General features: G+C 47.1%; 1 pseudogene; it reads right to left on the bottom strand.

Annotated features, from left to right (window-relative positions):
• Window positions 1–693: 693 nt before the first annotated feature.
• Window positions 694–21,475, bottom strand: LOC144161572 (uncharacterized; annotated as a pseudogene).
• Window positions 21,476–22,021: the final 546 nt, after the last annotated feature.

Genomic DNA, 22,021 nt, shown 5'->3' with positions numbered 1-22,021 from the left:
TTGAGGTTATGTTGTCGGCCCTTTGCAATCCCAGAGGAGCGTTCGCTCCCTGAACTAGGACACGCCCCCAACCCGTAACGTTCTTTCACAGCCGACATGAACTGGGGACCCGAAGTATCCGCTAGATAATTAAGCCGTGCTTCTTGCCCCAGTGGAATCCGAAGACTCGCGCTCGGGGTCGAGTACTCAGGAATCCGTGCTAAGCAGACTCCGGCTTCAGCAACAAATTTGAAGCCTGACTGCTTTGTAAATGCAAGGGACATACCAGACAACACAACTTTCGCTCGAGAGGAGAAAAGATTCTGTCACTCGCTCGAGCCGCAGGGAACTAGACTCACATATCTGTTATCCCGGCCACGGGAAAAATCGCCCCCCCCCCCCGACAACCAATGCCAACCGAATTTTCTAGCAGTGTCCCACGGTATCAACAAGAACCCCTCCACCCCTCTTATCTTTCCGATCCTTCCAAAATAGTTGAAAATTAGGCAAATCGAAGTTGAAAATTAGGCAAATCGATCAAGACCTCTTGATCAGAGACGCTGTGACTTAACCATGTTTCGGTTGATATAAGCAAGTCGCTGTTGGATGACAAAACCAGATTAGAAATATGTTCACGTTTTGAAATGAAACTTCTAATCTTAGTAAAGATCACGAAAGATAAAAAAGCTGATTTGAGGACAATTTGGTGGGAGGTTAGCTTAGGTCAAGGACTGGATGATTACTATTGTATTTCACTAACTGCGATGACTCGTCAAAGATGTAGCGTTAAGTTCTGAGAAAAAGGGTTTTGAAACGCAGAGTGAAAGCTGTTGACTTTTTCCTTGCAAAAGCAATTAGGTGTTTGCGGGCACGACGTACGGCAGAGGAGAACTCCTCGCCGACGCTGAAGTCTGTGTCCTTGAATTTTCGGACGTTAGAAAGGATAAGTCCTTTGGTCTTCGATGATTGAGAATGCGGTCTTCTGAAAAGCGCTCGAGGTGGTGCGCACGCTCTATCTCTGAAGGCGGAATTGTTAGGTTCAGTGTGTCCGAGCAGTTAGGAATGATTATTCCTTCCGAGTCCGAAAACGTTTCAGTTGTAGTAGGGTCCGGAATGCCACAAAATATAAGATTGTTTCTCCGCGAGCGGTACTCGCTGGCGTCTACACGGGATCCCAGATTCCAGATCTTGTCATTCATTTCGATTGTGAGCGACTTTAGGCCATCTAGCTCTGTGCGCATGGATGAAAGGGCAGTGCAATGTTTTTCTAGGTCAGTGGTGCATTTGCACATATCTGTGATTGCCATGGCCGTCGTTTTTAGTTGTTTTTTATTATCCTGAATGTCGGAAATGAGTTTATTCTGGCCGCAAGATAGCTTTTGAAATTCAGTAAGCAAGTCTTCAGCAGTGGGAGGCCCCAGGTTGGTTTCGACCTTCCCCGCCAAAAGCAACAAAGAGTGTATGACCTGCGCACACTCGACAATTATCACAACGCAGCACCGTGGGCTCGGCAGCTGAACTAAAAAATAATTAATCGATTTCTTAGCAAGAAAATCCCTTCTGTTACTGACCTGCAAGATGAAGGCAAATGGATTAGGCTGAACGTTCGCACCGCTACGGAGCCCACAATGCGGCGCGGACAGGGGTGATTGTTTTGTAGTGGGTTCACATACTAATTACATGTAGGGCACTTGACACAACACGACACAAACACGTCCCAGACACCCATAGAGTACAAATTTCCCTAAATCCATCATTCTGTTTATTTATTGTACAAGCCATGCTCTCGATCAAGCGCGTTTTAAAGTGTCTGTCAGAAACGATGATTTTACAATTGGTCCTCTACCGTCCACAGTCTTAGCCTAGCCCTATACACCAACCATGTTAGTTTTGTTTATTCCGCTTCACCTTTCGATTTAACTTTTACAGCTTTTTTAAATTACTGTTTCGATTCATCGCGCTACTCTTAATAAATAGCATTGACTTGGCGCTCTTTGCCCATTGCTGGCCCTGCGCCAATAAGCAAGCAACTAACTAACTAACGTGGTATCGCAGGGGCGGCAAGCGTCACATGGTGGCCGCAAGGTAGCTAGTGCGCACCTGACCGGGCCGCTGGTCAAGATAGCCACCCCATGACAGGCGAAGCCCAACCACGTGTGCACTTCAGAGCAGTCCATGCAGCCGTATGCTTCACGCCTGCTAAACCCTGCTTCTTCATGCTGCAGGCTTTCCGACAAGAGGAAGAGTGACGTCATTTTCCGAGCCGGCTATTGTCGAAGTGGATAAGGCGATACAGAACAGCACTCAGCACTCAGCAACATCACTCCGCCGGGTTCCGGCGGCATCACGTGGTGTCTCGGGGGCGTGACCAAGGACTACACATACCGTGTCAACACCGTCCAGAGGCACTTCAGAACAGTCCACGCAGCCGTATGCTTCATGCGTGCTAAACCCTGCTTCTTCGTGCTGCAGGCTTTCGACAAGAGGAACCGTGACGTCATTTTCCGGGCCGGCTACTGGATGGACGTGGATAAGGCAATACAGAAGAGCACTTAGCAACATCACTACGCAGGGTTCCGGCGGCATCACGTGGTGTCTCGGGGGCGTGACCAAGGACTACATATACCCTGTCAACACCGCCCAGAAGCACTTCAGAGGAGTCCGCGCCGCCGTACGCTTCACGCGTGCTAAACCCTGCTCTTCATGCTGCAGGTAGGCACAGAGAAGGGTTCTGCTTTTTTTTTTTGTTTTAACTTGTTACGGCTGCTGGACTGCTCTATAATTGTTTGGTTGTGCGACACCTGGTTGCCCGTATTTTGAAGTGTTCATATTCTTGCGTACTTCGTCGTAATGCCAGACACACCACACCCGCTAGAAGAAATCGCGAGTGCATTGGGGGACAAAGCCCCGAACAGCATCAAGGAAGTGGTGACGGTCTTGAACGAACTCATGGTTAAGTTGGTGGAAGCCACAACAGAAATAAAAACCGAAGTACGCAAATTGGCCTCCTCAAACAATGCTGTAAAAGATGAGCTCGAAACTGTCAAAAATTGTCGTAAAAATTGCAGCGATTGTTTTGACGAAATAAAAGGCCACATGAAGACTATGCGGAAAAAGCATACAGTGGCGCAAGGTGAGACCTTGGAATGCCAGAAAGAAAACCAGAGGCTGAACAAACAACTAAGAGATGTTCAAAAGCAGCTGATTGAGCTCAATTAGTACTAAAGGAGGAACAATATTAAGCTGAAAGGTGTTCCCTCCTCTAAAGATGAGGATCTGCATAAAATTGTACTGAACGCAGCTGCTACCCTGAACGTTGACATTTCAATCTACGACATAGATATTGTTCACCGTGTACAAACTGGGGGTGACGGCTCCTCCAATATAATAGCCAGGTTTGCCTCCCGCAGCAAGCGTGACCAGATCTTGCTTGCCGCCAAGACAACGAGGCTAAACATCGGAATACTCGGCTTTGAGGAAAACGAACCCGTTTTCGTCAAAGAGCATTTCTGCCAAGAAAACAAAGTTCTACTTGGGAAGGCCATCGGGACTAAGCGAGAAAAGAATTGAAACTTTGCTCGGGTGGCTGATGGCAAGATTCTCTTGCGCAAAACCGAGAAATCGAGGGCAGCACATGTCACATGCGAGGACGACCTTGCAATGATAACGTAGATGCACACACGAAGGATCACCTCCTCTAACGATTGTAATGACGATGTTCAACACAAGCCGCACCGATGAAGACATATCTGTCTTTTACACTAACATCCGCAGCTTAAGAAGAAATATAAATGACCTGACTGCTTTTATTGCCCAACAGAATCATCAGTTTACCGCTTTAGCTATGGCAGAAATGTGGCTAAAAACACGAAGAAATATCGCTTCCTGATTACACGATGATTTCTAACCCGCGTGATTCTCACTCCAGCGGCGGAGGCGTTGCACTTTATCTTCAAAACAATTTTGCCTACTCAGTGCTAACAAAAATTACATGCTCTGTACCAGATATCGGAACACGTTTTACCTTGATGGAACAAGGTATCATTCTTGGCGTGGTCTATCGGCCACTGAATTCCAGTCTTGACGGTTTTCTTGAGAGACTTCAAAATATATTTCGTGCATCACTAGTGAATATATAAAACCTACAGTCATTGTTGATGACGTAAACATCGACACTATGAACTCATGCAATATAGATTACACCTACTTGCTGGAATCCTATAATTTTGTAATTTAATCACAACACCGACATGTCATACAGGTTGCTCGGAAACCTTAATAGATCATGTTTTAACAAAAAATTGATACAGGTGCTGACGCGGGGGTTTACAGTAGTCCGATCTCGGGTCCCTGTCCTGTTTATGTGACCATTCATAACTCAGAAACCATGAAACGTAAAAATACAAATTTTAATTATGGCGTGATATGCAAGCACCTCTATTCACTTGATCCTGATCTGATATACCATATTGATGTAAATGAAGAGTTTGAAAACATCATTGAGTCTCTTACCAACATATTAGCCTGCAGTAGCCGAAATACACGTGCCCACTCACGCGACAAACCAATTTGCCTTTAGATGACTAAACGAATTTTAGATGATTTAAAAAGAAAGGTTACTGGTACACATGGGCACATAACAAAAGCAATGACTATAATTTACGTCAATTCAAACTTACACGCAACAAGTCTGTTGCTCTGATCAGGACTCGTAAAAAGGAATTTTATTTCTGTCTCATCACGCACGCCTCTGGCAACACCAAGAAAATAAGGAATATTTTAAAAAAAGGTATAGGACACTCCCAGAAGGTACACTCAGCCCCAGACAATGTTACTCAAGCAAAACTTGAAACCTGTAACTATAATTTCACTAGTGTCGGCCCTGACTTGGCGGCGAAAATTTGCACCAGTAGCATGAACAATACTATTCTTACGCTAATAAGCAACACTTTTGTTATGGAAGACATTGAATTGAATAAAATAGTGGCGATAGTTAACATTCTTTACAAAAACAAAGCCGCAGGCCCTGACGGTACCATTGCCCGCCTCATCCAAGAGAATATTGACATACTTGGCCCCACACTATGTAATGTATTCAGCCACTCTCTCTATGATGGTATATATCCATAACGTCTGAAAATAGCAAAAGTTACCCCGATATTTAAGGAGGGTGACTGATCTGAACCATCCAGTTATCGACCAATTTCAGTTCTAAGTGTTATCAATAACATTTTCGGGAAATTAATCGCAAAACGCGTCCACCAGTTTCTTGAAAAGTACCGTGTCATCTGCCCGCAACAGCATAGATTCCGCCCGCGATACTCAAAACCAACTCCTGTGCTATCACTAGCACAAGTGCTTAATACCACACTGTATAATAATAAACTTGGCGCTGTAGTAGTCTTGGATCTTCAAAGAGATTTTGATACAGTAGACCACAATATTATGCAGGATAAGCTTAACAAGTATGGCTTCCGAGACAAAACCATTCATCTATTTTCCAGTTTTCTTACCGACGTCAGCAAAAAGTTTCCATTAACAATATAACGCCTTCACTATAATACATAACAACAGGTGTTCCACAAGGGTCCGTGCTTGGGCCCTGACTGTTTACCCTCTATGTAAACGACTTGTCTCAAATAATTTCTTCTGAAATGCTCATCTATGCCGATGACACTGCTGTCATATTCACAGCCGATAATGAGGGTGAACTTCAAGATAAACTGACCACAGAGCTAGCTAAAATATCAAACTGGTTTTCGACAAACTGACAATCAACAAAAAGAAGAATAAATACATGATTTTTCCCTCTCCAAGAAAACTTGTAAAGTACAGTATAATTAAACCGAATATTAACAATAAAACACTTCACCAAACCAGTTCCCTAAAATATCTAGGTATTGTTTTTGAAAGCAATTAAATTGGAACAACCAAATTACGCATGTTTGTTCGAAGATAGCCTCCGGATGCTGCGCCCTTTTAAAAGCTCGTGATTGTTTTGATGCTAACATCTTATACATTACCACGCCTTTATCAGCAGTCACCTGGCATATTGTTCAGAGTCCTGGGGCTGGATGTTCACTACGTACCTTAACCACATCAGACGATTGCAAAAACGTGATTAGAATTATGAATTTCGCCAAATATAACGAAAACAGTAAGCCTTTGTTTATTCAGCATTGACTATTAACTTTTGATCACATGCGTGAATATAAAGCGGCTCGAATCACATACAGCACAGTAAAAAACAATCACCCATTTCCTGTGTCCTTATTTAACAGCCCATTACGGCTCACAAGAAATTTCAGCCTAAACAATTTCAATCTTCCCCTTACTCATAATGTTTATGGTGAGCGACTTATACAGTACGTAGGTGCGAAAGTGTGGAATAAAATTCCTGTTGACCTGAGGAATGATCATAACTTCTGTAAAAAACTGAAAAACCATTTTCTGTTGTTATATGCCCAAGAGTGTCCCCTGTACTGGAAACCTACTTGTTTTTCTTTCCTTACTTTTTTATCGCAGAACGATCATTTGCCTAGAAGGGGACAGTTCGCGGCCTTTCTCCTTTTTTTCAAATAATCATCACGTGTTATGCATGACGTTGTATTGGTAGTTACGAAATTTTAACAGTATGTTTGTACACTGATTGTTTGCACACTGCTGAGACTTCGTATAACTATGAATTTCCGAATTCGGACCCACAACTAGCATTTGGCTATGGGCCCAAGCACACTTTGCAAATATTATGTACCTATGCTTGAAATAAACCAATCATTAATTGATTAATTGTAACCGGGCATGGTGGTCCTATGGGGCCCTAGGTGGTCAGGTGTACAATCCAATATTATATTAGGGGCGAAGCTCCTGTTGCTCGGGCCAAGTCCCTCGTGTACACTACTTCTCGAGGCGACCGCTAGAGGCGCAACTGTGCAATAGTTCATAGGTCGCCCGCTAGGTTGCGCTCCTACTCCTCCGTATCTAGGGTGCCTCGATGCGCGCCCGCTCCGGGCGCGCATCGAGGCACCCTATCTGTATCCGCTGCTCCGCTGCACACTCGGGCGCGTGCGGCGCTACTCATCATGAACACTTTGCAAGCGAAGGCAGCGGCGCAGAGAGCTCGCAACGCGGCTGCAATGCGGGTCCGCCGCCAAGACCCCGCGGTGAGAGCTCGCTAAGCAGAGGCGGCACGCAAGCGGTGGCAAGAGAACCTCGAATCGGAGCGGGCGCGGGAAGCGGTGGTCAAGCGCCGAAAACACCGTGTATATAAGTGTACATACAATCACCCCTATAACAACGTGTCGAGTCTTTATATGATGTGTGGCCGAGTGTTTCACGGTTTTACCGATACACATTGGAGCTTCGCCCCACTCATCATCATTCACTTCGTGAAAATGGCGGTATTTTTTTTTGCTCCTCAACCTTCATTCTGCTTCCGCTGGTGTGTTAAGTCCGCAGCAATACGCAGCAATAGTAAAAATGGCAACTGTTGTCATGCTTTCTTTGAGTTGCAGTACTTTTTTTTGTCATGGAAGGGCAATATGGCTGCTTCCTTCCCAGCGCTTTAGTTTTAGCGCGACGCAAGTCTTGCGTGATCGGCATCCTATTATGGTGTCCTTCATGCCTTCTATAGAACTAAGGCAATCAGAAAGCACACATCTTATTTGGAACTATGCTGGACGTCGTGGTGAGTTTGAGCTTGGCTAACATCAGCCTTCAACATAAGAAAGCCCACATGCGCTGCTCACCGCTGAACGAATAAATTTTGTTTATGTGATTCTTTATTTTGTGATACTCTACAAACCGCATCCAGATATCTGGCGGGGACATATTATTAACCAGGAAAAGTTTTATTTCACCACAGCTATCATGATCTAAAACTTTTGGTTGCTTGTGGCCGCAGCCAGCACGGGTTTTTTTTTACCGACTGTAGCCGACTTGGACTACATTCGTCTTCCAAAAAAATAAGTAGAAACAGTGTGCTTAAGCGTAACCCTATTTCATTACTTCAGAAGCTTCAGAAACTTTCGGCATGGTGGCTAGTTTCAACCGTTTTTACTAGAACGTGCCCTTGTCTTTGGGATGTCGGCGGACCTGGGATAGTAGATGACCAGATTATGTTAGGAAACGGTGCCGAAAGGGGCGCTTAGCGAAGTCCGGAAATAAAGAATACCAGGCGGGCGTTTCTGCATCATCATTCCTGGAGAGGATGAAAATAACAAGGAGCTTATTAATACACGTGCAGTACAATAGAAGCTCCTTTGAAGTGATTACTATCACGCGCAAACTGTTTCCGTTAATGAGGCATGAAATGACGTCCATTCTCCAAGCTATAAACCAGCGACGTAAGATCTTCATATAGAGAAAAAAGTAAAAACAAAACACAGGTTCCCGCAAGTAAAGAACGAAAGCCGCCATTTTTCTTTTTAAATAGTCTCCCTGGGGAAACCATTCAGCAAAGTGCGAAGCTTATAAGGCGCCTTGCGCACAAACCAAGCGAGAAACCACTCAAGCGGAATTCCAAGGCTCCCTGTAAGAGCGGAAGCCCCGCCAAGAAAGAAAATAAAAATATTTCCATCTCTCCAATTAAGCACAAAGAGAACCAAAGCAGTAACGGAAACGACTTCGCTCCAACTAGGCAAATGGATGCTTAATCCCAAAGATGCACCCTGTTCTTCGAGTTGCCGCCTCGCTATGCGCCAAAGTAGAAACCCTGGAAGCGCTCTTCCTTTTCTCACTTGTGTGCGTGCGAGAATTGCGCAGCGCTCTTCGCAGCACCGCAAGTTCTCTCTTGCGAAAGCACCCGGACCTCCAGCAGGTAAAAAGCTTTTCTTTCGTCCCGGAACGTGGTCGAACGAAAAGACAGCAATTTCTGTCTGATTTATATTTTCCCGCGTCTGGTGCTGTCTCTTTTGGTGGGGAGTTTGGTATTGTTGCTCTGGTAATGACTCATGGGAACAACAAGAACATGCACGTAGAGGCTCACCAATACAAGGATGTGGCTTTAATGGGCTCGCTATGTCAAGAAGCATTAGAAAGTAGCATTTTGCAACAGGGAAGAAATTTTTATTTTTTTTTCTCTGGTGGTGCCCCATCACCGTCCCTGGGAACTTCTTTTGGGGAGGTCCAGTTATATATCATAAAAACGAAAACTCTTCCCGGTAACTATTGTAGAAAGAGACACTAACTTTATTCCGACCCTATTTCTATTACACGTTGTAGTGTACAAGTCACTGAGCAAGAAATAAACGTGATTAAGCAATTGGTATGTTCGAACGACCGACATTTATTGTCTATTTGTAGAGGCGACAAGTTGACATCAGTTCACTGGTGTTCTAGTAGTCGTTTAAAACCAGATACCTCCGATGTGAAAGAAAGGTGGTTGGAAGGTTTTTGCCTGTTCACATAAATGAAAAAAAAAGCATCTGACAAAACTGCAAAGCTTTTTCCCCGACCGTTGACGAATGCGTTTTTTTTTTGGATTCCAGAAAAAAAAACCTGCGCACTGCAGTCGGCCACATAATTTCGTGCCAAATTTACCAACAATTAATCATTAATACAAGGTTTGATCGCAATCGATCCTGCCATTTTTTCCAAAATGTTTTCCAAAACCTGCTATTTGCTGGTGCCACAGTTTGCATCTATGGCCACATTATGTCGGTACGTACCCGCATGCGTACTACCAAAAGACCCATACTTTAACCCTCGATTTTTCCGATCCTGGTATTTTTCTTGGTGCGTGCCGCTTATGACTGAAAGAACTAAAACCTCTGCGTTTATTATAAGGCTGCGGAGCATCGTCGTGAAATTCCATTACGCCTCTAGTATAAACGTTCGTCGGAACAAGGATCGCAGTTAGAATACATTTTAAAGCGGAAGCTTTCTTAGTAAGACGGAGGGCATCCTGTCCAGAAACTAATGCATTTTCCCATAGACAGGTTGATCGCCTGATAAGCTCTCATAAGACATGCGCCGTATGTCTCTGGACACATGGCACGTACGTGAAATAGGGATTCCGTTCTCTAAAAGCGGATACGGGAAAGTCGCGATGAAATGAAGAGGTTCTAGATGAGACAATGCCAGCATAGATCTTGAATGAGGAGTACCATAGTCTACCTTCACCTCATAAACCACGTATTCGTATAGATTTAGATTGCTCGTACATTCGTATACTTTGTGCGCGAAAAATCTCCTCATGGGTTTGTTCGCCGCTTGCGATTTGGGCGTTTCAACGTTTGACGATTTATTAGGTGCATTTTCACAGAAGATTGGATGCATATTTAGCAAATGTTTTGGCGCGTTTTTGACGCCGTTTTGATATGAGAAACCATTCACACTTCTCTGAACTTTCTTTAGCAAGGGAAGACAACTTTTTTTTTATTTTCTCCATGAGGCCGGTTGGTTCTAATTGGCGCCGCAAGATTTCTACAGGATTCTCCTTTCCTGGGAAAGACCGCCGACGAGTCCAGCTTTTCTTCAACATGGGGTCTTTAACGCTGCGCGTTAAGATGTAAGAAGGTACACACCTGGTGTCTCATCGGTTTATCAAATATGATTGAGACACGGGCCGGAGGCAATTGCACACCTCTGTAACCCATGCGGGGGCCCAAAGGGTGTTGGTTCATATCGCTGGGGGAGCTGGCATACCCCTGTAACCCTGCCTCCGGGGAGCGCGACTGTCGAGTTACGGAGGGTGGTCGAACTGGCCCTCCTGGGTGGCCCCGACCTCCACGATGTTCCCGCTGGGAAATGGTGGAACTTTCGAAAGGGGGTGAGGCTAGGCCAATAGGGGTCACCCAATGGCTGCGCGGCATTGGACGGCAGTCGCAGGGGTGGAAATCTGAGTACCTGATACTTTAGCAGACCGGGTAATTACCGCGGATCTGCGCACCCGCCTGACGGGACAGGCGGGCGGTTTTGCTTTCCGTCTTTTCGTCACACCTTGAGAGGAGACTGGTTGGACCTCTGCGAGTGGGTTGGTGGGTTGGCTTTGGCGCCCCCCCTGCGATCCACGGGTGAACCTTGCAAGTCGGTCTGAGGCTCTGCGGACGAATCACCCCGTGGGACCCAATCACCCCATGGACCGATCACCCGTAGGTGCCTGCTCTTGCAGGCCTTCTTGTTCTAGCCCGTGCGACTGATGAGTTAGCAGAGTGTAACCTGCAGGAGGGACTTTGGAATGCCCGGAGGGATTCCCTCCCCTTTCTGGACGGTCCGTTGCCCTGTGTCTCCCCCTTCGTGGATGTCTCTCTTGGTTGCCCTCAGGCCGGTGGACGATGTGCAGACTGCCCGTTCTCAATGACGAAACGTGCCTCGGACCGTTGAGGCGGATCGACCACACTCTTGGTTCGGCCTTCATAAAATTCTAGTGCTGAAACTAAAGTATAACACACATGCAGTAGCTTATGTGCTGAGGTGACAATCAAGAATCACGAAATAACGCAAATACGATATAAAATCACTCAATTAATGAATCATAGATGAACCACAACAGCGAGAAATGGACGGTTTTTGATAAGAAAGTACACGCATCAATTACAAAAAAGGAGCACAATATTGTACCCTTGCCTCATAAACAACGAGTCAGTGCACATTTAGATCGTTTGTAGATGCGTTGTACAGGAAGGTAGAAGCGTTGATGCGTTGTAGAACGTTGTAGAGGAAGGGAGGAATGGAGCGAAGAAATAAGCTACAACTACTCCCACTTTTCCACACGCGGAGCCAGTGGCAAAGCACAAAAAACAAAAGATCGAGGGTGGGTTTTGTGGCCTCTCTTCTCTGGAGGAGAGAGGTGCAAAACTTGGGGAATAAAAAAGTAAAAACAAGCTACGGCAGAGTCTTCTTGTTCCCGAACGTAGGAGCTCTCCTGACCAATGCCGTTTTTCGTCGGTTCACGCAGCGAGTCCCACCGCGTCACCGCCGAGAAAGCGACGAGTTCCCTTTCTGTTTCTGCTGCGTTGTCGCTTGAGGTAGCGGGTGTACGCCGTCCGTCGCCGCTCAGACTCAGTAAACCCAGGCAAGAGCAACTGAGGACAGTCATATAACGTTGCGCACTCAAATAAATGTTTTTCTTTTGTCCCCTTTGTAAGTCCACTTCAATCCGCGTCTTGAAGCAACATATTTGCATGCACTTGGGCAAGTCGCGGATAATTTTTTGGTAGGGCATCTGAAACGACGGACTTCTGATTAGACGAACAAACCATCATGGTCTTTTCGAGTTCGTCTTTGTGGGATTTCATTGCAAGACTTTATGCAGCACGGGTTTGCGCACGTGGGTGCTTGAATTTATTGGGCAATGTAACTCTGTGGAATTCCTTCATATACCGGCGCTGCAGCGCAACGATTCTAGTTAGTGTTGGTTTGTTCAAGTGGCTCGTGCGTACATTGCCAGGCAATTTGTTGTGAATGCTCGTACCGAAAAACAAGAGCTGTATTAGTGTCGCCGATTCTTTCTCCACTCTAACTGTCTTCACGCGCTGTCGAGTTATGTACATCCGTCAATCGCACTCTTTGCAATCCGACTTTCTCTACCAGAAGACTATTGAACAGCATAGGAATAGGAATCGCTCCAACCCGCTCCAAGACTGCTCCAACATTGAACCCGCATATTGCAGAGCAGCAGTTTATGAGACTAGGATGCATGATTTCATGGCGCGAGCAGGCAAAAACGACACGTAAGAAGGTCAGCTTCCAAAGACCAACCTTACAGCGATGATTTCCTAGGGAGTGTACATTTCAATATAAGAAGGTTTACATTACCCTAAATTGTCTTCTTAGTACACTCTGTTTAAAAGTGCCAAGATTATCAGCGTAAGCTTGGTGAGCTTACAAAAACCAGGCTGACAACGATAGGGTCCTAGGGATTACGTTGGATAAAGACGCGGCCCCAGCAACGCACTTGTGTCTAGAGGTGAGTAGACTTCAAGGGAATCGATATAGCTTGGCCGTTGTAATCTGGCTTTCTAAGATTTTAAAAAAAGAAATTGGTGCAGCTTGCACTACTGGTGCAAGGATAAAGAAGCAGCAGAGCTGGGGGTCGACCTATCTCCTGCCCACACTGACAGCGGATCTCAGGAGAGAGGGAGAAGACAGACCCCCGCAGGGAAAAACAGTTTTGTATTGCACTGTAAGCAAAGACCACTGAACTATGTACAGTATCGATAGTCATATTCCCTTTCGTCATCGTCTTCCGAGGCCACAGCCGCGCAGGGCAAATCCTTTTGTCGGGCGTCCTCGCTCGGTAGACCTTCTATTCTTCGTAAGTTGGCCCAGTGGCCTTGTCCACGTGTGGATTGTGAAGGGAAGTTGGTGGTGTTGGTGGCACGAAAAATGGCGCATACATACTTAGGGAGATTGGCGAAGAAGAGTTATGTTTCCATTACAATTATTCATGCGAGGCAAAATAATGGAGCAGAAGAAAGACTTTGGTCTAGATTAGTGAGAGAGAGAGAAAACCACAAAAAAATAAACAGAGAGAAGAGTAGGAAAACTATAGTAAAAGTCAGCCTAATCGGAATGTTTTTAACACTGCAGACGAGCTGTCCCCGAAATGAAGGAGTGGATGGCGTTGCACACGTCCCTATGGCATCAGCCCAGCCTAGTACCCCCAAACAAGAAAAGCATCGGTACACTCAAAGGCAGCCCAAAAAGTAGCAGGGGAATCTCCAGCAGCCTTCTCCGATGGTTAGAAAATCGGCGGCAAAAAAGAAATGCTCTTACGATTCAATTTCTTGGTAAAAGTGGCACCAGGGGGAGGTTATGAGATTTGCCGTATATAAATACCGATTAAGTGGCAGCACACCACAACGAAAACAAGTCAGCAATACTTCGCACAAGCGAGTTTGGCATAAACTTCTCTTCCAGCGGTACTTGAGGTGTTCAAGTTCAGGAGAAGTGTTTAGACCATAATCGGAGGCATCTTGATTCAACAGGTCTTGGCGATAACGTGCCAACAACAAGCAAGAAAACGGGGGAAGAACCTCGGCGATAGGTAACGCCAAAGCTGTTTTAGCTAATGTGTCAGCGGTTTCATTGAGGGTTAACCCACAGTGGCCGGGCAGCCAAACGATCCGAATATCCCGCGGGTGAGTGGGGACGCAGGAATAAAAATGTTTGAGAATAGGATGTAAAGTTTTTGAGGAGAGAGCCATGCACACGGGCAAGGAGTCGGTGAGTAACATCACGGAAGATTTCCCCGAATCAAGTTGGAGGATTGCAAGTAGTAGAGCAAGACATTCTGCATAAAAATGGGGATGAAATCTGGTAATCGCAATGAAAAGACCAGTTCAATGTCGGAGAGAAAATACCCGCCCCAACCTTTTCGTCTTTTTTTCGAAGCGTCAGTTTCAATTACCACTTGGGATGGGTATTCGGACTGGTGAGCCAGGAGAATGTTATTACGTTAGGCGGGAGAAGCTCAGCGTTTTGAGGGAAAATATTATCAAACGAAGTCTTTACTACTGTGGATGGTAACTGCAAGGCGGAGACTAAAAGGAGGCTGGTGTTTAATGGAGTAAGCAACGAATTTGCACAAATGACCTGTGGGCGCCGGAGACGAGACCAATAGGAATCAAAAAAATTCCCCGCATTTCCCAGAGGGGAAGAATGTGAAAGTGCGAATGCACGAGTTGAATTTGCGCGGTTCGGTAATGTTCGCGAAAGAGAGATCACACACACACACACAACTACAAAGAAAGAAAGATGCATTTATTCACAGACACCTATTTGTGTTGTCGTTGTACTTGATTGCTAGAGCGGATCTCAGCTTTGAAATTTCGTGTCAGTACTCCTTTGAGCAGGTGCATTAGCCCTTCTCACGCCCGATTCTTGGCCAATCCCCCACGTGGGTATGTGCCATGTCAGCGGCCAGGCAGCGCGCGCCCATCTCCCCCCGTTGCCAAGGAAGACGAGGAGATTCCTGGCCAATCCCCCACGTGGGTATGTGCCATGTCAGCGGCCAGGCTGCGCGCGCCCATCTCCACGTGCGCGGACATCGCCGGTGGACGCAGGTTCAGGGTCGCTTAAGAAGTGCATTGCACTTAAAACGACATTGCATGCTGGAGGAAAAAGAGTATGCTTGCAAGTATCGACGTCATCGTCTTCGGCGCGACGGACCCGTGGCGAGCCGGTCGCTACATGACGATAACGACTAAGGCGTGAGCGCCTCATGTGGCTATGCCCACGCGCCAGACTCGATGACTCGGAGCGGTTACCGCGAGGCACGCGCGCACGTGCGCTCGGGGTTTCATGTGTCCGCCGGACGAATTTGCGCCGGTGTAAACAGCTCTGCTGTTAAAGTGCGATGCGAACGGCGAGCGATGACCGACTAAAGCGTCCTTTGACGAATGCACACTCGAGACGGCACGTAAGCGGCGAGCGAGAGCCGACCATGCGTATCCTGAATTAAAGATTGTCCCGAAATGCCAAGGTGCCAAGTTGGAAAAGCTCAAGGGTGTGTACGCAAGTTTCCAAGGAGAGCTTCTGAATTTTAGATGCGGAGCATCTTATGGTCGGGGCTATGTCCCTCCCTTCTCCGTGCGGCGTCCACACCCCCACTGCGCATGCCTGGCCAGGCTCCCCTGATGATGATTGTGGCAGGGTCCCCCTAGGAATCGGCCAACCAAAGAATGCATCACGAGATAGGTTTGCGTTCAACCACCGTCGTCATCTTCCCGTAGGGGAACCTGAGTACCACACCCACACTGCGCATGCCTGGCCAGGCACCCCTGATGATGATTGTGGCAGGATGCCCCTGGATTGGCCAACCAAAGAATCCATCACGAAATAGCTTCGCGTTCAACCACCGTCGTCACCTTCCCGTAGGGGTAGCCTGAGTGGTATGCGAGGCATTCCTCCTCTCCTCTCCGACGCTCTTCTCCTATTCGGCATTGCTCCTCTCCTCTCCTGGATTGCGCAACGAATGGCAACACCTGCGGTAGCCGCTGCATACTCTGTTGGGGGCGCCACTGTAGCTCCGTGGTATGAATGACTCATTCCGCTCCCCTCATTCTCCTGCAGCAACGCTGCGATGAGTCAGCGTTAACGCCAGTGTCAGCGCCGCGGAGAAGAGGGCTCGCGCCGCTGCCACGAAACGGCAGCGGCGACAGGCCGATCCCGAACTTCGGTCTCACGAAGCCGAAAGGAAACGTCAACGCCGCGAAGATGCTCCTACTGATGCAACGAGTGCTCGAACAGCTGAACTAATGGGAACTTGAGTCTACCCCATGGCTGCTTCGCATACTACTCAGGGTTTCCCTACGGGAAGATGCTGAAATTTTGTTGCTTCGCCTCCAGCTGCAACGGTTGCAACGGACCGTGGTTAGCTATGTGCCTAACCGCATATACAAAAGTCAGACACGCACTCACCGTAGACACAGCGTTAGCACCACCAAAAAGGCAGCTTTGCTGGAGAAGGACTTTCACAGAGTGGAATGGGACGCGGAGGTTTTGGTTCAGTCCACGTTCTACTGAATCCCCACAACACGTCTTCCCCGACACTGTCCCCTTTGCGTTCCCCTGTACCTAGAAGAGCTGGCTTACACCTCGGGTAAATCACCGTGTGACCTGATCGTCCCAACCCTCGGAGCACATTACTTTTTCTTTGAACACTCACCCCCATAATCGCAGCAGCAGGTTCTACAGCTTCATGCACTACCTCAAACTCCATATTCATCTAATGAACCAACTGGCACAATTGAGACGTGAATTATGTGCAATAAAGTTCTCTCTCTCTCTATCCCTCTCTCACGCACACTCTCTGTCTGATTCTGTCTGGTTTTATTTGGGACACTTTGAAAAGGACCACAGATTGGTCCATAAAGCTTGATGTCGGCGTAGTTGGTGTAACATCCTCTTGAAGGAAAGTTGCGCTTATTATAAAAGAGACGTACAGAAGGAAAAAAGTATGCTTTCACAAGAAGACGGCTCCATCTTTTTGTGAAAGTGTACGGTTTTTTTCCTGTGTCCGTCGCTGTTATCATAACAGGTGCAACTTACCTTGAAGACTCAAGATGTCTTTTTCTCTTGAATTATTGTTAGCACGCTCTTTAAGTGCTTAACTTGCAATCACATTTACAGCACATCTTTTTACTTAAGCTTGAACCTGTGGGTGTGAGTGATAAGGTCTGGCTTATTAAACGAGTGAACTTCGCCACTTATGCATTTTTAGAAAATGCAACGCGTTGCGTGTTGCAACTGTTTTTACGAATTTTTGCTCGTATTCCGGTTTGTTTTTGCTGCGCGTTTATTGTTTATCCGTTTCTAGGGCGGTAAATAAGTGCGAACCATGTACCGCACTGCATTTGCACAATAAGGCAGATTTCGCGAGAGTACTTCCTGTAGTCATTATGAATGCGCAAATGGAGATAATTGGTCGAACAAAATTTTGAAAAACTAAAAAATAAAAAAAAACATACAGAAATTACGGAAAACAGAAAAACATATAACTCCTCGCATTTCCACAATAATACAGATTTCGCGTAAGTATTACTTGTAATCGTGACAATGGTGTAAATGGAGACGATTGGTCGAACAAAATTTAGAAAAACTAAATTGTAAACAAAATGTAAAAATACGGAAAATTGCTGAATGTGTGTTTCCAGAATAATGCAGGTTTCGTGAAAGTTCCACCTGTATTCGTTATAATAGCGTAAATGGAGATAATTGGTCGGCCAGGACCTAGAAAAACCAAAACATGTGACTGCAAAAACCTCACACTCAATATATGCGGCATACGAATGCCCCACATTAGTGAACAATTCTCTGAATTTCTCCAGAACTGTTTGTCACTCAAAGCCACGTCGTTGCGCACGTCGCCAGTATCCCCAAGGGTAAATCGACCAAAAATGCCAAGGCCCATCCCATACTAGTATCTAAGGCGAAAGTTTCCGGTTCCTGTTACGCCCATATATTGCGAAATTCTAACCTACTACAAAGCAACCCGAATCTACTTCCCTCATCCTCATCCCAAGTTGCAAGGACAGGATCAAACGGTACTCCGCTCAATCCAAACGAACAACTTCCCTCACTTCTCTCGTCTACACAAACTGTACCCAACCTAATATCCGAAGCTTTGCCCCAAGTGCCACCAGGTAGCCACCCTCTACCATACGGCAGCAGGGTGCCACAAAATTCACAAACACCCTCTAACAGAGGAGCAGTGGAGTGAGGCACTGTCTAGCGCCGACTACGACGAGCAGTGACGAAGGATCGCCAGAGCAACCACCGGTGCCCTGGAGACTGGAGCCCTGGACTAGAGGCACCCACCACGTCCAACTACCCAACAAACATAATAAAGTTATTCCTCTCTCTTTCTCTCTCTCTCTAAGGCGAGACCTCTCTAGCAGGCCAATATAAACTCACGAAACATACCCACCTTCGGTTTTTTTTCTGTTTGAAGCAACAGAGATTGCATGTACACTATATACAATATTGTCTTTTGAGAATCGTGGCACTTCAAATTAAAATTGTATGAGTTTTTGCGCGCCGAAACTGCACCTGAGCGGTGAAGGGTGCCGTAGTTCAAAGTTCTGGATTGTGCTTGAACACCGGCGGATCCTTACCATGCACCGGAATCTCGACAACTGGTCTTATTTCCCTTTCGCTTCCACTTGAAAAGCGTCCGCCGCAGCCGGAACCAAACATCCCTACATGGGTGAATGTATACTTACAAAACTGTACGTAAGGAGCTTTTTCTGAGGGTCTTATCTAATTAGTATTATCTTCTGAGAGATTCTGGGAGCTCGAATTGTTGCTTTGTCGCCAACGATGCCATAAATGCTTGCCTCTCAAGAGGGCACACTTTCCTAGCAGTCAATTCTGTTGCGCCAAGGAAAGAGTGTAGTGGAAATAAGGAAGTGTTCCCAAACAACGGCAAGAGGACGCGAAGGACCCAAGGGCCATACTCCGGGAAGCTAAACCAATCAATAGAGAGAGGAGACGCGCAATGGAAAGCTGTAAGCGCCGGAGTGGATAAGGCCAAGAAAGGTGCTCCGAGGGGATGCTAGCCCGAAGGGTGTTGTCACGTCCCGGCACTTCTGTCTTCTGGCTCCCTCTGCGGCGGAAGTAATTGATGGCCGCTTTGGGACATAATGACGGCGCCGGGAAAGCGCGCGAGGGGAGGGAGTGGGGGAGTGATCACTCTCACTGCTACAGGCGCCATTTCGGACCCGTTGAATGAGCGTCTGTGGAAGGCGTCCGCGATGCTTGGTCGATGTGGAGGGATTATCGGGGTAGGATTTGCGCAATATCTGCAATATTTTCACGCTCGGGCTGTCGGCGCACGTTGGTTTTAGTTAACGCAACAAATATTTCTCCGATAGAAGTCTGACTGCACATTCCTCTAAATCCGCAGTATAACCGCCGGACTAACCAGGAACAAACTTTGTGTTGGTTGTCATTTTAGTGGGCGTTATGTTCATTCGAAACGTTGCGTTGTACAAACGGTGTTTTGCGCAGTGCTAACCAACGAAAGACACCACTGTTTATGCTGCGTGGTAGATAACGATACATTGTCGCTTGGGCCGTCCCCTCCAATTACGCTCAACATAAAGAGAAGAAAACTTCCTCTGATCTGATAAACGGGTTTAACGCCCCAATGCTACATAGGGAATGAGGGGTGCCGTAGTGGAGGGATCCGGGTAAATTTTGACCACCCGGGGAGCTTTAACGTGGGCCCAAATCTTGAACACACGGACGGTTTCGCTTTTGACCTCCTGCAGGAAGCGGTCACCGCGGCCGGGAATCGAACCCGCATCCTTGTGGTCAGCAGCCGAACGCCATAGCCGCTGAGCCACAGCAGTGTGTAGAACACATTTTATCCTTAGATTTACACCGTTTTCAGCTTTGTAAATATTGCTTACAGCAAAGCCTGCTATTTCTACTGGCCAACGGTTCTTTTGCGGCGTGCGGGACAATAAACTCCCAACGGAGCGGAGGCGGCACAGGTGGGGGTGGAGAGGATGTTCACTTATTAGCATAGGTCGGGGAAACAGAACGAACTCACTCAAACTCAATCACAAAATTTTTCATTCACGCTGTACTCAGTCAAACTCAGACTCAAAAAGCTCGTCTGTTCACAAAATCACTCGTACTCAATCCAAGAACCTAGTAAACACATTAAATTAACAGGCTATCAATCCTTCCATACTCCCAACAACCCGTACACAGCGGTGCTTGTTCAGCGCAACATTCCTGCGGACCATCACGTCTTCGACAGTATCTCTATTCCGCATGATTTAGTCGTCCTCTATCCGCCAAAGCGCACTGCCTCTAGGCTATATATCCTCAATGTATATAGCAGCCCCAAAGCACACACGCATAACTTCAGCAACTTACTTACGCTGACCAAGCGAGCGGCTGCTCACCACCCTCTCATTATACTTGGAGATTTTAACGCCCCGCATACAACCTGGGGTTACACGCGTACAACCAAGAAAGGGAGGCTGCTCTGGGAGGTGGTGCAGGCGCGAAGGCTCGCAGTCGAATCTGATCCCACCGTCCCCACTCGGATCGGTAACAGTGCCCATACCGATACCTCCCCGGACCTGACGCTCTCGCACCGAGTCAAAGAACTGAAATGGCACTGCACTCCTCACACTTTGGGCAGTGACCATTTTATTATTCAGTCCACTCTCCAACTCGATACCTCACTCGCCCCACGGTTACGGCAAACCCACATCACCGACTGGACAGCATTCAGGGAGACCTGTGAGGGGCAGGAGCCACCCGACGATGATATGTCGGTCCAGAGTTGGCTTAGTCGCCTTCTAGATATTAAGAAAACTCATGACCTCCCTTTGGACCCAGACATTCCTTCAGAAACAGTCGACACGCGTTTGCAACATCTATGGGAGGCTTACACAAGCCTCCAAACGCGATGGCGCCGACAAAAACACAATCGCCGTCTACGACTAAAACTAGCCCGCCTCAATAAAACAATTGAGACGTACACAGCGGAATTAGCCCGAGCTCAGTGGGGGCAATTTTGCGACAGCATGAGAGGTAACCTCGGCATGCGTCGTACATGTGCTATTTTAAGGAACATGCTCGACCCAACCCACTGTAAAACGACTAGCCGAAATCGTCTAACTACAATCATACATAAATTTGACGGAACTAACGAGCAACTTCTATCAAGACTCCGGGACCTATATCTAGCACAGGGTACTCAGGAGCCCCTCCCTGTTTAAGGGGGCTCTGAAAACTCAGACATGGACCGCGCAATCACGGTTTCGGAGGTTCGCGCCGCATTAATAAAAATTCGCCCGGGCTCGGCACCTGGGGAAGACGGCGTTACGAACAAGCTCCTTCGCAACCTGGATGATCAATCCATCGAGACCTTAACGCGCTATTACAATCATCACTGGGAAGCCGGTACCATCCCCCCGAATGGAAGCACGCAAAGGTCTCGCTCATTCCTAAACCTGGCAAGCCTCTCGACCTCGCGCATCTCCGGCCCATCTCCCTCACCTCTTGTGTAGGAAAAGTCCTTGAACATGTCATTCACGCACGATTGGTACAGCATCTCACACACACGGGACAATTCCCCCACACCATGTTCGGCTTTCGGGCCGGACTCTCAACTCAGGACGTTCACCTCCAACTAAAGCACGACATTATAACTCCCCAGTCTCGTGTAGACTCTGCAGCGATACTCGCCCTCGATTTGCGAAAGGCTTTCGACCGAGTCTCCCACAAAGCCATTCTGCAAAACCTGACAGCCCTAGCCCCGGGGGCTCGTGCTTACAATTACATTCGCGATTTCCTTACCGATCGCACTGCAGTCCTTCAGATCAACGACCTACGCTCTGACATAATACACCTACCCTCAATAGGTACCCCTCAGGGCGCTGTCCTGTCACCACTGTTATTCAATATAGCGATGATTAATCTCCCCCAGCAGTTGAATAACATACCATCCCTTCATCACAGTCTTTATGCCGACGACATCACCTTGTGGACGACCGGGGGCAGTGATGGGCACATTGAGGATACCCTTCAACATGGAGCAGATGTCGTCGCTGCCTACGCTAGTGGCATTGGA

This window comes from Haemaphysalis longicornis, unplaced genomic scaffold (assembly GCF_048455015.1).
Source record: "Haemaphysalis longicornis isolate Haplotype H1 unplaced genomic scaffold, Haemaphysalis longicornis Haplotype H1 scaffold_12, whole genome shotgun sequence".
Classification (NCBI taxonomy): domain Eukaryota; kingdom Metazoa; phylum Arthropoda; class Arachnida; order Ixodida; family Ixodidae; genus Haemaphysalis; species Haemaphysalis longicornis.
This window is presented reverse-complemented; position numbering and strand designations above follow the sequence as displayed.